Raw genomic sequence first — 16,788 nt, 5'->3', positions numbered from 1 at the left:
CGTATGGATTTCCCGGTGGATAGAGATTAGTGATCCATTAGCATCTCACCCACAGATTTACATAGGACATGTTTTCTTTCTGTCTGGGCGGCAGCTATCCTCATAGTCATCTGTAACTCTGCAGATCACCAATCAGGTCTGAATTAGGCCCTAAATTGTGTTAGAACGGTGTACTGGATACATCGGGGAAATACATGGGATACCTCATATAATGGAAACGGACTTAGCTGAGCTGCTGATAAAGTGATTTGGTGGCAGTACACAGAGTCTGTGCACCGAGCTGGCTATGCCCTCTCAGTGGGCTATAACCCCTACTCCCTCATCCTCTGCTGTATTATGGGGGTACAGGGCTACAGGAGCAGCCCCACCTTTCACTCAAGGTCTTTAGCCCCCTCCTCTCTATGGCCCCAGATCTAGTCATGTTCTGTTCTTCTATTTATTTACATACATTTCAAGTAATAAAGACACTCTGAAGTTCCTCATCTGTACCTCTACATATAGTCATCATCTGTTCCCTGGCCCCCCCCTCAAAATTTGTCTACACTTACTCCACGTATATGTCCTGCTGTTCTCTCGATTATCTACCTGCCCTCCCCTCAAAATCTGTGCCTCTGCTCCCCCATTACGCAATCTGTGCCTCTGCTCTCCCATTACACAATCTGTGCCTCAACCCCCCCCTAATCTATGCCTCTGTCCCCCTCCTAATGACTGGTGGCTGTTAATCAAAAGTAATGCAGACTAACAGAGCCCAGATTGTATTGAACTCTGCTTTATTGAACTAAAGTATGTCAGATAAGCAAAATATAATAAATGTAATAAATGAAGAAGACCCAAGAATGCTCCCTGCATTTGTTTGCCCTATGCACTGTTGGTTCTGTAATACACTGCTAGCAAATCCATTTGTCTTACCATTTTAAAGTGGCATGTGAGGAGAGGACCAGGCAGAGGGGACCGATTTAAAGCACTTTACTCCGATTTCAGCTGGGGCTTTAAGAATAGCCACAAATTCCCAAGGACAGCAGCTGCATCAAGCAGACTCCATGGTTCCTGTAAGGAGAATTGGCAAGTCAGTATATATTTATTTTTTAAATGACACAATTCTAAATAGTTTTACTATAAAGACCTAAATTACTTGTACCAAGTTACTAGGGCATAGTTCAAATGTTATTTGGGCTCAAACTCATTGGAGTAAACAAGAAAGGGCACTGACCGCTGGAAAGTAAATTCCTGCATTAATGGTAACTAATGGGCCCTACACACTTGGCGACGTGATGCTAGATTGCTCAGCATGATCACTCAGCACACATCAATGTGCCAGCGATGTGCGCTAAGCAATCTGTCAGGACCAGTGTTCTCCAGTGAAAACACTGGCCCCGACCGATTAACCACGGTATGCGCGGAAATTTCTTGGGCTCAGCTGCGGAAAATTTCCAGGCATACCACTAAAATTAAGGTGTGCGCCAGTGGTGTCCAGGTGTGCACCACTGGCGCATCACCTGTCCGGGCACCCCCCCCCCCGCTCTGTTGTCCCCTCCCCTCTCAGCTCCAGCGTACAATTGTACACCGGATCTCCCCTGCCCCAGCCGCCATTAGTTCTGGTTATTGACAGACGGCAGGTTCGGGGATGGTCAGCGCGGCTCGGGGGGTCTCGGGAGAGTTTAGGCCCCCGAGTCGCCGCGAAACATCCCCGAGCCTGCCGCCTGTGTTATCACTGACAGGCGGCTGGGGCAGCGGCGGTAGGGGAGCTCCGGCGTACTAACGCCGGAGCGAGGGGCGGCCTCTTAAGATCTGTGGTGGGTTTTGCTGGGGCAGGACAAACCTGCCCTGGTAGGTTTGTCCTGCCCCAGCAAAACCCACCACTCAAGGGGTTAATAACCTATGTGGTTTATTGTTTGGCGGGAGATACCGACGCGCAGGGCCACGCATCTACATCGCTATGGCCCCTACACACACAGCAATGTAGGGGCATTTTCCAAACAATGTAATTAAATTAACAAAAATCACTCAAAAAATGCCTGCATATCGCTACGTGTGTAGGGCCCATAACATGCTTTGTAAGGAGGGAACCCAGAACAGGCTCCCCATATCAGGATATCGATATCAGATCAACAATCAGAGAATGTACAATAGGCATGGGAAAATTTATCCCCACAATCAGCCTAGGTACAAGAAATCGCTCCTGTCAGTATCTGACTTGACACTATTACCCCTTTCACATCAGAAGCAGATTACCGGGTTAAAGATTTTTCAACCTGGGAATTTTCTGAAAAACCCGGGTTTTTCTTTGTTGTGAAAGGGTCAACCCGGGTTTTAAAACCCGGCACTCTGACCCTGCTCTTGACCAGGGTCGGAGTGCCGGGAATTAAGAACCGTTTTGACCCTTTCACACCACAGAAAAACCCGGGTTTCTCAGCAAATTCCCGGGTTGAAAAGCTTTAACCCGGTGGTGTGAGTTGGGGTCAAACTGCACCTGGCAAAATGACCTGGCACTCAAAAATGCCGGGTAATTGCTGGGTGGCCAATGTGAAAGGGGTATAATAGGCACCAGATAAAGCTCCCCATACCAGCCAAGGTATCATTTCATAAAGTCCAGGTGTGAATATTACACTGGAAGGAAAAGGTTATATAAACAGAAAAAGATGCATACTAAATTAATACACAACTATGACCTATATGCTCAGTATATGTTCCTATTCGGTATGCAAATACAATGCCGCAGTAACTTGCTGTGTACAATCCTTACAAATACATGGGTTTTTTTTGGGATGAACAATAATGCAATACATATTTTTACTAATAAAGCAAATGACACATTGTTTTCAAATACCGTTCTGTTTTCTGTTCAAAACTGTGTAGGTTTGACTAGATCACTGTTATCAATTGTGCACTGTTCCCCACTGACAGCGGTAACAGAACTATAGCTACAATAAACAGGAGGGTGGAATTATTCTAATAGTTTTACACCATACCCTGAAATTAGACACTGCTCCAGGGGGGGAAACAGTCATAGCTATCACATGCAAAAGTCCATAAAGTCAGTAGAACTATAATTATGCTAAAATGATTATGCATATATAGTGAAGCAAACTTTATTGGCTTGTTAAATTAAAATAAATATTATATTATTACACATCTAGGAGGAATTTCCATTAAAAAAGGCATGTTAATGCCACGTTAGGCAAAAGCCAATAAATTACGAATGTCCATCCAAAATGTTACTTAATAGAAGATAATTACAACAAACAGGTTAAAATGTGGCTTTGCAAGCCTCTTAATTAAGGATACAGAAACTGTGAAGAGTTCAGCCAGTTACCTGGTACATTACACTTTAAGGGATAGTAAAACAAACTGGGCTTTACACTCATAGAAACAAAAGTAACTTTTGGCCCCCTGCTATTCTTCCTGCTGTTGAATCGTTGCGATCGCTTTGGTTGGCCTCAATATACCAACATTTGTGTTATTCAAACAGAAGGTACAGTACATTTTCACACAATGAAATGGTTTCCAAAGTGGTGGTTTAACAATGGACAGGGTGAGAAGTACATACTTGCCCAGGATTCAGAAGGGCCCTATGCCGCCCAATCTTTAACCCCTTCAGTGGTGAGTTTTTTTTTAGGAAGCGCTCCCCACTGGGAGAGTTTTTTGGGAGCACTCCCTAAAAAAATCCCCACCACTGTCCCGGGCCCAGGCAGCGCTGCTAAGCACTACATCAGCCGCTGCCCGGCCCTGCCCCTGCAACCCGGCTGTGTTTGGCGTGACGTTAGCAAAGTCAAGCCGCACACAGCCGGTGAAGGAGGTGGGGCCCGGCAGTCGGAGCAAGGCAGCGGCTGAAGCGGAGTTTAGCTTTCAGCGCAGCCGTGCTGCCCGGCACTTAGAGACAGACAGTGGCAATCCCGAGAATTTTCCGGGTTCGCCAAACTGGGCACATTAGCATAGCCTGGAAAAATTCTCAGGAGTGCCAGTGAAGGGGTTAATCATCATCTACTGCAGGTCAGAAGCAGTAATAGCAGTGTTACCTTGTGGTGACATGATTACTGTTTCCACCATGCCCTTAAAATAATAAATAATAATTTTATTTATATAAGACACTTTCTCCCATAGGACTCAAGGCGCTTTACAGGAATCAAAGACATTACATATGGTAAAGGATGCAGTATTACAGCAGGCATCTGGTTGTTAGGTCTACAGTGTCTTGGTCAACTATCAATAGGTCAACATGCAAAAGGTCAACACATGAAAAGGTTGACATGAGGTTTTTACTTTTTCCCCCGATTTTTGTGGAATTTTCCATACTTTAACACCAAAGTGGACTCTGATTGTCAATGGTAAAGAGTGCCGAGCACAGTGAGGCACCATGCCCTTGCATTGCGGGTGAAATGCGCCATCCAAGGGTTTAAGCTACACTAATTGGGGGTCCACGTAGCCATGGTGACAAAATCCTTTTTAAAATGCATGTTGACCGTTTGACAATGCTGTCCTTCTAAATGATGATCTTTTCATGTCACTATACTGTAGCCCAGGCATTCCCAACCACGGTCCTCAAGGCACACCAACAGTGCAGGTTTTAGTGATATCCAGGCTTCAGCACAGATGGTTTAATCAGAATCCCTCAGATACTAATTAAGTCACCTGTGCTCAAGCCTGGATAGCTACAAAACCTGCACTGTTGGAAATAGCCAGTAGAAAATAAATAAAAAAAAAGAGACCTAGAGCCTAAAAGGCACAACGCAGTGTTGGAGCAGTCATTTTGGGTAATAAATGCAAAGGTTTTTAAATTCCACCCATGAAAGCAATCAAGTGAGGCAGCCATCTTGGGAGCACTGTGTAGGAGTACCCTGGTTGGAATAGGTCACGCCTAGAAGAGATTATGCAAAATGGGTTGTTGCAGTGTTCTAACTAAATATAAGGCCCCTATAATAACATTCAGATCCATGATTTTTTCATCCCATTAACGAGTGTACCAGGTGAGGCAGCCACGTTGGGCACAATATGAAGGTTACACTGTGTGAGATAAGGATCTCAGACAGTGCTCGCCACTCTATATAAAGTCAACTCCACGCCCTAGTGGATAGTGGGGTAATGAAATGAATAGTAAATCGCATGCGATATCGCATGTCAAAGACCAGAGGTTTGAGTAATTCTTAACCTCTTCAGCTTCTAATATATTGTGCCCATTATGAGAATTGGTATATATCCTTTAAAAAAGACAAATCAGTTTTTTCTCCCCTTGAAAAGATGGATTGGTGATAAAAAGGCAGAAGTTGGTCACCCCTGGCTGCAAGCAGTAGTGTGCTCCTTAGAGTCCCAGCACCAAGTGAAATATATATGTAGCAATGATCGTCACTTCCAAGGGATAGCGTGTACAGAATATGCCCGGGTGCCTGCCTCTGTGGGGGAGGCACTCCTGGGACTTGCTGCAAATAAATGGCACAGACACAGAGGTAAGTCCCAGGAGTGCCTCCAATGCTAGATATATATATATATATCCATCCAGGTGCATGAGGCTGGTACTCCAATAAAGAAGAACTCGGAAACCAATCAGGTGTAGCAATGTTTCAAATGTATTTATATAAATACATTTGAAACGTTGATACACCTGATTGGTTTCCGATTTCTTCTTTACTGGAGTGCCACCCTCATGCACCTGGATATATAGGAGTCTTCTGTTCTCCCGGGAGGGCACCCAGTCAATTTCACATTATCAGCGGAGTGCCGGCCACCTCCTTCTCATATATATACCGTATATACTCCAGTAGAAGCCAAGTTTTTCAGCCTTCTTTTTAGCTGAAAAAGCCCCCACTCGGCTTATACTCGAGTCAGTGGCTTCTTTCCTGCGTCCAGCCATCCACTTCGCTGCCCGGCTGCACTTTAAACATAGGCGCGGCTACGGCAACATGGCCGCCGGCCTCCTGCACTATACATGTCCTCAGTGCAGGAGGCCGGCGGCCATGTTGCCGTAGCCGCGCCTTTTTTCAAAGTGGAGCCGGGCAGCGAAGTGGACGGCAGGGCAGTGGCGGCGGCCGCGTACCCCCCCCCCCCCGTGGAGCCTGTCAGCGGCGCACCCTAAACACCCTGGAGTCGGATGATGGAGGAGGTAAGCGGTGGCTGCTCCCTCCCCCCTCCGTGTGTGGTGTCCCTTGCATGGGGATCAACCTGTGGTGTCCCAGCTGTCAGCACAGGAATCAGCCTGTGGTGTCCCCCAGCCTGAGCAGCCTGTAATGCATTATGCAGGAGTAGCAGCCTGTGGTGTCCTGCTATTAGGCAGGGGGAGCCCCCTGTGGTGTCCTGTTATTAGGCAGGGGGAGCCCCCTGTGGTGTCCTGTTATTAGGCAGGGGGAGCCCCCTGTGGTGTCCTGCTATGAGGCAGGGGGAGCCCCCTGTGGTGTCCTGCTATTAGGCAGGGGGAGCAGCCTGTGGTGTCCTGCTATTAGGCAGGGGGAGCAGCCTGTGGTGTCCTGCTATTAGGCAGGGGGAGCAGCCTGTGGTGTCCTGCTATAAGGCAGGGGGAGCAGCCTGTGGTGTCCTGCTATTATGCAAGGGGAGCAGTCTGTTGTGTCCTGGTATTTTTATACAGGGAAATATACCAGTAGCTGCTGCATTTCCCACCCTAGGCTTATACTCGGGTCAATAAGTTTTCCCAGTTTTTTGTGGTAAAATTAGGTGCCTCGGCTTATATTCGGGTCGGCTTATACTCGAGTATATACGGTATATATATTCCTGGCCTGACGAAAACAAGCCATTGTTGAAACATTGCTTCACTTGCTCACCACTAAAGAATCTAAACTAAAGTTGGAGTGCTGCATTTATTGGTTGTGTGTATGTATGTATATATATATATATATATATATATATATATACTATCCATCTATCTCAAATACAGTTGTCTGGGTGCAGTATGTGCAGTGCTGGGTCCCCTTGGACCCAAGGAGTGTGCACTGAACACCCTGCACCCCTTATAAATACACCTATGATGCACAGTATATAATATATATGTGTGATATACAGAGAGAGATTGTGTAGGTGCATGTGTGTGTATGCACAAGTAGGGCCGGATTACTCTATTGGGGGGGGCTCCCACTTGTCATTACTGGCCGCAAACTGCATGGGAGAATATTATGCATGGGAGAATATTACATGGGGGGGTATATATATTAGCACATGAAAAGCCTGTGTTTGTCCCTCTGTACCCTGACAGGCTCAGCGCTACCTCTAAAAACCCTCCCATGAAGAGGCCACTGCTGCTGCTGTCCTCCATGGGCCTGAGAAGCATATGATGAGCTCCACCAAGCAGAGCTCGGCACAAGCCTCCCAGCATCTGACCTCTTGTGCAAAGTCTCATGGGACTTAGTCAATGCCCAGTAATGCACTGGACACTTGTGCAGTCAGTGTGCCTTAACTCCAGATGCTCAGCACCATTAATCATTGTCACATTGGCAGATAGGTGAAGCAGCAGCACTACCCAACTCCCATGCACAAAACCTTTAGCTAAAAAACAAAATACATGCCAACCACAGAAGCCCCCTAGATAGAGGGGGGCCCAGGGGTACTGACCCCCTGAGCTCTCCCTTAATCCAGCCCTGTCCACGAGTGCTGTTTCACTACCTTCCAAGTCATCTAACCATTGTTTTTTTGTTTCAGTAAAGTTAATGAATATAAATTAGTGCTAGAAATACCTGTTACCACCACTTTTGCAATCCAGGAACTAAGGGGGGTTATTCTGGTTGATTTTCAAGGCTGCAAATTTGCAGCCTTGCAAGTCCACCAAACTGCGCCTTGCAAACAGTGGCCTGGCCACCACCCATTTGCTAGGACGATTCGCTCGCAGGGCCTACATTTGTACACAGTAACATCCATTCACAGCCTTGGGGAATCCTCCCACATCCTTCGATAGTACGCGACCATTGATTTATGGCATAGGCACAAGCATATAAAAGCGACTCAAGTCCCTCTCCGCCCCCCTCCCACACACTTGGGTGTGTGCGCCTGGCGTAATCACATGTGCAGAAATGACCCTGCGCATGCACATACGTGCACCGTCAATACCCTTACGAAGATTCTGGCCTGTGCGAATGGACCAGAATAAAGGCCTAATTGAGATGTGTGCTGTCAAATGCATGTTATTTGGGGGGAAAAATTAGCAAAAAATGTCAGTAGTGATAAATAATGTATGATCTCCACCTAGAGCTGAACATGTGAACTACAGGCAAAACTCTTATTGGGCTAAAAGTTACTTACGGCCCATACACACTATGAGATTTTCATTTCAAAAGACTTTGCCAAAATCTCTGGCTCAGTGCATACACACTGAGCATTTTTCACATGTTTTACAGATTTTACCCAGGGTGGAAGACTTTCCATAGCAGGACGACTTTTTCACTGTTTACCTTTTGACTGTCGACCTTTAGACCTTGTGATTGTCGTGGTCATTAGTGGTCGGCCATATGATTGTAGACCTAGAGATTGTAGATGTTTTATACCATAAACGCACAAAAACCCGCCCATGTGCATGGCTACGATTTCATTTGCATCCGTGCAGACAGGGAGAAATCCATTTACCTGCACCAGCAATGTATATGTTACCGCCAATAAAAAATATACATTGGTGGCTAGTGACAACGGTAATGTATACATTGCTGGCCTGCACAATGTATACGTAACGTATACATTACCTGAACAATGTATATTTTTGTTTATGTGCTTGTTAACACGGTTTGGGTGCAGATTTTAGCTCGTATAACGCTTACACACTGCACCTTGGTCATGGGTTATTCCCAAGTCAAATCCTTTCACACAGAACTTGATGCATGTCACATTGGCCCTTATTCAGATCTGATTGCAGTACTAATTTGTTTGGAAAATGGGCAAGCCATGTGTATTGCAGGTGGGGCAGATGTAACATGTGCAGAGAGAGTTAAATTTGGGTGGGGTGTGTTGAAACTGAAATCTAAATTGCAGTGTAAAAATAATGCAGCCAATATTTACCCTGCACAGAAACAAAATAACTCACACAAATCTAATTCTTTCTGCACATGTTACATCTGCCCCATCTGCAGTGCACATGGTTTTGCCCATTTGCCAAACAAATTTGTACTGTGATCAGATCTGTAAAGGCCATTATGAGGAGGTGTTTTATTCTGCACAGAGTGTTCCTTTTGCTCGGACCATATGCAATCCCTTCCTGTTTTCTCTCTATTGTTCAATTTATATTTCACACTATTATTTGTGTGTTTTTTGCATGTCACATTATATATTACCTTGAGGCAGGCAGCAACCTGGCAGTATCCCCACAATTTGGGGACCCTTTCTCTGAGAGAAAGGACCTGGGTTGACCTGACAAATTCTTGGCTAAAATTACTGCACTTAACCTATTTGAGAACACCCACGACCTCTATGTACTGCCTCTACAATATAAGGGTAATATGTGCTCCTGGACCCCACCACCCACAAATAGTATAGCTTCCCTAGGTGTACATGCATCATTTTTTTTATTTCCCAGATATGTTCATAATTACACAAACACCGCCCCCCCCCCCCCCCCCTATACGAATGTTAGGCAACCCGCTACCACCCCAATCATGAGTCATAATGGGGGTTATTCTAGTTCACTCTTTCTGACAAAATCCTTCTTAGATGGACAAAACCATGTGCACTGCAGGTGGGGCAGATGTTACTTGTGCAGGGAGAATTATATTTGGGTGGGGTTATACTTCAAAGTGAGATCTATATTGCAGTGTAAAAATAAAGCAGTCAGTATTTACCCTGCACAGAAACAAAATTACTCACCAAATCTAATTCTCTCTGCACATTTTACATCTGCCCCCTGCAGTGCACATGGTTTTGTCCATCTAAGAAAGATTTTGTCAGAAAAAGTGAACTAGAATAAGGCCCAATATGATGTACACCTGATATAATATACTAATGGAATGCTATGTGAGCCTAAATGGGATACATAAGGATGACCCACAGTAATGCTGGCGCTCAAAATACCGGAGGAGGGAATCCATACAGGGGTAAGATAAGTACATTGCAGAATATCAAACTGCAGCACCCAAGTCCTGTCAATGCAGAGAAGTAGGCATTTTACTCACACTGCCCTCGTGATGCCACTGTGGTTATTAATGTGAGTATAATCTCTTATATATTTGTCACTCAAAGTGTGTGAGTGTGTCTGTAACGCTGGGTGGAGCCTCTGACTCACATGACTGAGAACCAGCCCAGTGAGCCCACAGTGCCAGACACCCTCTGCCTCCCCATGTTGCCCAGGAACCTACTCCACAGCCACCAGGTGAGCGCCACCCCCCTCCCACGATTCGCGGCCCCCCGCCACCTCCCACGGTTCGCGGCACACCCGCGCCACCCCCTCCAACGATTCGCACCCCCCCTTCTCGCGATTCACGGCACCCACCCCCGCGACCCCGCAATTCGCTGCACCCCCCCGCGACCCCTCCTCCCGCAATTTGCAGACACCCCCCACCTCCCCCCCCCCCCCCGCAATACATGGCAACCCCAGGATTAAATGGCACATGCAAAACACTGACATGGCTATGGTCGACAATGAAAAAGGTTGACATGAGTTTTTGAAGATTTTTTTTCAATTTTTGAATGTTTTCGTATTCATTTTCATGTTTCGACATGGACACCAATGAAGTGCCACACTTATGTCAACATTTACATGTCTTGACCTTTCTGTGTTGATTTTTTTCTTGTGGCGATTCGCGGCACCCCCCTCACGCGACCCCCCCCCCTCCTGCAATTCGCACCCCCCTCCCGCGACCCCCCCCTCCCGCAATTTGCACCCGTCCCGCGATTCGTGGCACCCCCTCGACTCCCGCGATTCACGGCACCCCCCACGACCTCCCATGATTCGCGGCAACCCCCGCCCCATGCCCCCCCTCCAACGATTCGTGGCAACCCCCCCACGATTCGCTGTAAACCCCCGCGCCCCTCCCACGATTCGCGGCACCCACCCCCCGCGCGACCCCCCCTCCCGCAATTCGCTACACACACCCCCCCCCCCCAGGGACCCCCCCTCCCGCGATTCACTACAACCCCAGGATTAATTGGCACAAGCAAAACACTGACATGGCTATGGTCGACAATGAAAAAGGTTGACATGAGTTTTTGAAGATTTTTTTTTTCATTTTTTTAATGTTTTCATATTCATTCTCATGTGTCGACATGGACACCAATGAAGTGCCACACTTATATCAACATTTACATGTGTTGACCTTTCTGTGTTTATTTTTTCTTGTGGCGATTTGCGGCACCCCCCCCCCCGCGACCCCCCTCCCGCGATTCGGGGTACCCCCCCACCCCGTGACCCCCTCCCGCAATTCATGGCACACCCCCCCCCCTGCGACCTCCCACGATTCGCGGCAACCCCCGCACCCCCCTCGCGCGATTCCCGACACCCCTATCACTACCCAGCTTCCTGCTCTCCTGAACCGTAACTTCCACCACTGGGGAGTCACTGACGCTGTGTTGCCCACATACCCCTATCATGCCTCATAGCCCAGCCTCCTGCTCTCATGCACCCTAACTCCAACCCAGTAGGAGGAGACGCTGACTCAGGGCCACCGTCCTGTACTCCTGTGCTGCCCCCTCACCCACTGGCAGAAGCTGCACAGTGTCCCCCACCCTCCTCTTTAGTCCCCCTTATGCCCACACACCCCTATCACTACCCAGCTTCCTGCTCCGCTGAACCGTAACTTCCACCACTGGGGAGTCGCTGACGCTGTGTTGCCCACATACCCCTATCATGCCTCATAGCCCAGCCTCCTGCTCTCATGCACCCTAACTCCCACCCAGTAGAAGGAGACACTGACTCAGGGCCACCGTCCTGTACTCCTGTGCTGCCACGCTGGCCCCTCACCCACTGGCAGAAGCTGCACAGTGTCTCCCACACTCCTCTTTAGTCCCCCTTATGCCCACACACCCCTATCACTACCCAGCCTCCTGTTTTCCTGTGTCGTGACCTCCGCCAGTGGGGAGCCGCTGACCCAAAAACACCCTACTATACTATTGCACACACACACACCTAAACAACACGCACGCACACACCCCCCCACACACACACACCCACAAATGTCACTGTACCCTCCACACTATCAATGTACATCTTACTCTGTAACCGCTTTTTAATTAAATACACACCTCCTTCCAAATCATATGCTCTCTATTTAACACCTTTCACCTATAACTCAGGTTGCAATACAGGCCATCTTACATACAATTCTAATCATATATCTCACAATACAAACGTTCACAAATTAAGGGGACGCAGCCCCTTACGATGGTGTGAAGAGCGCCTGTAGGGCGCGATGAATCACCTAATATATATATATATATGACAAGGGGGTCCCGGCACTCGTCCTTATAGGTGCAAATACTTGAGGTGCCTTTCCGTTTTCAGAAGAAAAGATGTAACAACAGGCATGTAGATGCAGGGGTGGATTGGCCATTATATCTACCGGGAACTTTCCCGGGAGGCCGATGGTAGTGAGGCCGAATTTATAGCTGCAGGCAGCAGGGGCAGCACAGAGCACAAATATACAGCAGCTGGTCACACAGTCGGCTGCTGTCAAGTGTCAGTGATGCGGCCTCTGAGCTTCTGACTGGCGCCTCCCTGCCAACTCACCCATGGAGGCGCTGGGCAGGAGAGGCACCCTCTGCATCCTCTCTGCTGTCCTGCTATTGCCGGGCCGGCTGCTGCACTTGCCACAGTGTGTATAAGTGCAGCGCCGGAAGCATACGATTTCAATCCGGAAGCTGATCTGTCCTTCCCCGCAGTGCCTCCCCTGCTCGTCCGCACAGGCTGGCAGTAAAAGTCAGCATCTCCCAGCTGCTTTCTGTTCCTGCTACTAAGCATGGAACACTTCCCCTTGCACTCGGATTACTAGCCCTCCCCTCTACATGCTGCTGCTGCACGGAAGACGGAGAGCCAGAAAGATTTAACACTTTACCATCCTGGTTTTCTAGAAAAGTAAGCTACAGTACAAGTTTGTGTGTTTTTTTTCTTCCAAAGACATATAGTGTCTGTGTGTTTACATGCATGTGTGTAATATATATATGTATCATACACACACTGTATATATTGCATATTTCAGCTATCTTTTGTACCCCAAATTCCATTCTCCTATCACTGTCACCCTCTCTACCTCTCTCCCACCCAGCCACTGCTGTTACCCCCAGTGGTCTCTACATCTCTCCCACCTAACAACAGCTATTGCCCCGCCATGATCTCTACCTTACCTCTCTCCCACCCAGCCATCACTGTCGCCCCCGTGGTCTCTACCTCTTACCTGCCCATCCGCCGCTGTCACCACCCCATTGTTTTCAGACCGACTGCAGTATCTGTGTGGGATTGGTGTGAAATCCTGACCGTCTAAATCCCGAAAAGGGGGGGACGTGGTTTCCCCCCCCCCCCCTTGCGGGCTCGCTGCGCTCGCCACGCAGCGGGCCCAGTGCCTCCCTATGCCCCTCACACTAATTTATTCTCCCACTATGGGTGTCGTGGACACCCACAAGTGCCGGGATTTCGGCAGTCGGGATTCCGGACGGGATTGTGACAGCATCCCATCTCTCTCCCCTCCTTCCGCTATCCCACTACCTGGCAGCTACCTCTCTCCCACCTAGCGGTGCCTTGTATCTGTGTCAGCATCCGTGTGTCTGTCAGCGTCTATGTATCTGTGTGCGATCATGTCTGTGTGTCAGTGTGCGTTTCTCATCGTTCATTCACACAGCATGCGAATGGATGTTTGACATAAACATCCATTCACATGCCACTGGGACCTTCCCACATCTTTCGATGGTCGCCGACCATCGAAAGATGTTGAAGTTGCACTCATATATGTAAGGTTGCTCTGAGCAACCTTACATATGTGTGTTCGCTCGGGGGGAGCTGCCTGCCCCCAGCATATTCGTCACAGGGAAATCGGGGGGGGGATGTCAGTGGACACACTGAGTTTAGCGCCGCTTGGAGAGAGCCAGGATCTGAATGAGGATCTGAATTTTATATTTAAAACATCTTTAAAACACTGGTACAGAGTCTGAGGACTCAAGGAGGTGGGGCACTTGACAGCTCCGCTCAGAGAGGACAGAGGACGGGAGGAGACGGGCCGCATTCAACAGGGCAGGCAGGCATTGTGGCTTGGAAGTGGGAGGAGGATATCTCCTCACTGGAGTGGAGAGGTCAGGTGACACTGACAGACAGACTCTGCTCCGACTGTCACTGTGTGTCTAGGTGAAACGTGCCTGGTGACGTCATGATGTCACCGCGCACATTAGAAGTGCAACCTGTGCTGGGGCAGGAAGGGAAGAAGCTGCCAAACCCCATGAGTGGCTGTTGCACAGCAAAATCAAGTGTAGTCAAATTACACTACCTACCAGGCCTGCAGCAGCAATTCACCGGTATGTAAGCACTGCCTGCCAGGCTGCAGCCAGTGTGTGTGTTTCGTTTTTGTGCACTATATAATATAACTGGTTATAATGGTCTCTGTACAGTTCTGCAGAATATGTGTGCACTATATAGCTGGTAATAATAGTGTCTGTATAGCGCAGCGGAATATGTGTGCACTATATAATATAACTGGTAATAATGGTCTCTGTACAGCGCTGCGGAATATGTGTGCACTATATAATATAACTGGTAATAATGGTCTCTGTACAGCGCTGCGGAATGTGTGCACTATATAATATAACTGGTAATAATATTATCTGTACAGCGCTGTGGAATATGTGTGCATTATATGATAATTGGTACAGGTTGAGTATCCCCTATCCGAAATGCATCGGGACCGCAAGCATTTCGGATAGGGGAATTTTCCGGTTTTTGGAATATTTTTTTGTAGCCATACTTACTTGTCCCCTGATGGTGTCCGGTGGTCCCTCGGCATCCGCGCAGTCCCCGGGCGTCCACAGCAGGCCTCCGGCATCTTCTCCTGGTCTCCAGCGGTCCCAGGAATGCATTGCGCGAGTGTGCGCGCGCACACTCGCGCCGGTGACGTCATCGGCGCGCGCGCACACTCGCGCAATGCATTCCTGGGACCGCTGGAGACCCTGGAGAAGATGCCGGAGGCCTGCTGTGGACGCCCGGGGACTTGGTAAGTATGAAAAGAAGGTTAGGGGGTTAAAAAAAAAAAAAATTTGAATGATTCCAAAAACCACGGTTTTTGGAATAATTCGGATAAGGGATGTCCGGATACCGTACCTGTAATAATATTCTCTGTACAGCGGTGCGGAATATGTGCACGCTATATAAATAACTGGTAATAATATTCTCTGTACAGCGCTGTAGAATATGTGTGCACTATATAACTGGTAATAATAGTCTCTGTACAGCGCTGCGGAATATGTGTGCGCTATATAATATAACTGGTAATAATGGTCTCTGTAAAGCGCTGCGGAATATGTGTGCGCTATATAATATAACTACTAATAATATTATCTGTACAGTGCTGCAGAATATGTGCGCTATATAAATAACTGGTAATAATATCCTCTGTACAGCGCTGCGGAATATGTGTGCACTATATAAAATAACTGTTAATAATAGTCTCTGTACAGCGCTGCGGAATATGTGTGCACTATATAATATAACTGGTAATAATGGTCTCTGTAAAGCGCTGCAGAATATGTGCGCGCTATATAAATAACTGGTAATAATATTCTCTGTAAAGCGCTGCGGAATATGTGTGCGCTATATAAATAACTGGTAATAATATTCTCTGTACAGCGCTGCGGAATATGTGCGCGCTATATAAATAACTGGTAATAATATTCTCTGTACAGCGCTGCGGAATATATGTGCACTATATAATATAACTGGTAATAATGGTCTCTGTACAGCGCTGCGGAATGTGTGTGCACTATATAATATAACTGGTAATAATGGTCTCTGTACAGCGCTGCGGAATATATGTGCATTTAAATGTACTGGCATATTATCCATGCTTTATTTAATTGCAATTTTTTTTGCTTTTTTGTCCATTTTTACAACATAATAATTTATTAAGATAGTATTTGTCCTTTATACGGTATGTAGCTTTTTTTTCTGGACCAAGCTATAGTTGTAGCTCCTGTTTTTTTAAAATAGAAAATAAGGTTGCATGGAGAATTGGGTACTTGTTTCCTAGCATGGCGCCACCGATTTTAATTGTATTGATCGCGGCCGCAAAAATTGCGTCGATCGCATTGCATGCCAACCAAATCGCATGTGATGCGATCAACGCGATTTTAACATTGGAGTCAATGTAAAATGGTCCCTGAGACCCAATTAAGTAAAAAGCCCCAAAACCCCCCATTTTCATAGCAAAACCCCCTCCATTGTTAACGCCACCCCACTATTGACGCCAACCTGAAGCGTGGCGAGCGCAGCAGTACGCGTCCTACGACCTTTTCATACCCCCACTATACACGTTGGCGTGGAGTTGATTTTATATAGTGTGACGAGCGCAGCGAGCATCCGAGCCTGAAGCGTGGCGATCGGACACGCATAACTTCACAGGTATACACGTCCCCTGCGCTCGCCACACTATATAAAATCAACTCCATGCCGACGTGGATAGTGGGGGTATGAAAAGGTCGGAGGACGCATACCACCGTTCCTCGCGGGCTTGCTGCGCTCGCCACGCTTCGGGTTGGCGTCAATAGTGGGGTGGCGTTAACAATAGGGGGGCATTAACCATACTTAATACCCATGAGGGGGCATATACAATGAGAAATTGGCCATATTGGCCCTTTTCCATTGTTCCCTATGTAAAATCCCGTTGATTGAATTGATCACATCGC

General features: G+C 47.6%; 1 protein-coding gene across 2 annotated transcripts in view; it reads right to left on the bottom strand.

The window, feature by feature from the left end:
* Nucleotides 1-16,788, bottom strand: part of ZC3H12B (zinc finger CCCH-type containing 12B) — a 99,227-nt gene that overhangs the window by 65,728 nt on the left and 16,711 nt on the right. The window contains exon 2 of one of the 2 annotated variants that reach the window (XM_083159299.1): nt 910-1,047. The exons of the other annotated variant lie outside the window; for it this stretch is intronic. The gene's annotated coding sequence lies outside the window, so the exon portion shown is untranslated. The remainder of the gene's footprint in view (nt 1-909; nt 1,048-16,788) is intronic. 2 annotated transcript variants of the gene reach the window in all.

Source organism: Crinia signifera, chromosome 9 (assembly GCF_055691185.1).
Source record: "Crinia signifera chromosome 9, ASM5569118v1, whole genome shotgun sequence".
Lineage (NCBI taxonomy): Eukaryota > Metazoa > Chordata > Amphibia > Anura > Myobatrachidae > Crinia > Crinia signifera.
The sequence above is the reverse complement of the archived record's forward strand: the minus strand, read 5'-3'. Positions and strand labels throughout refer to the sequence as shown.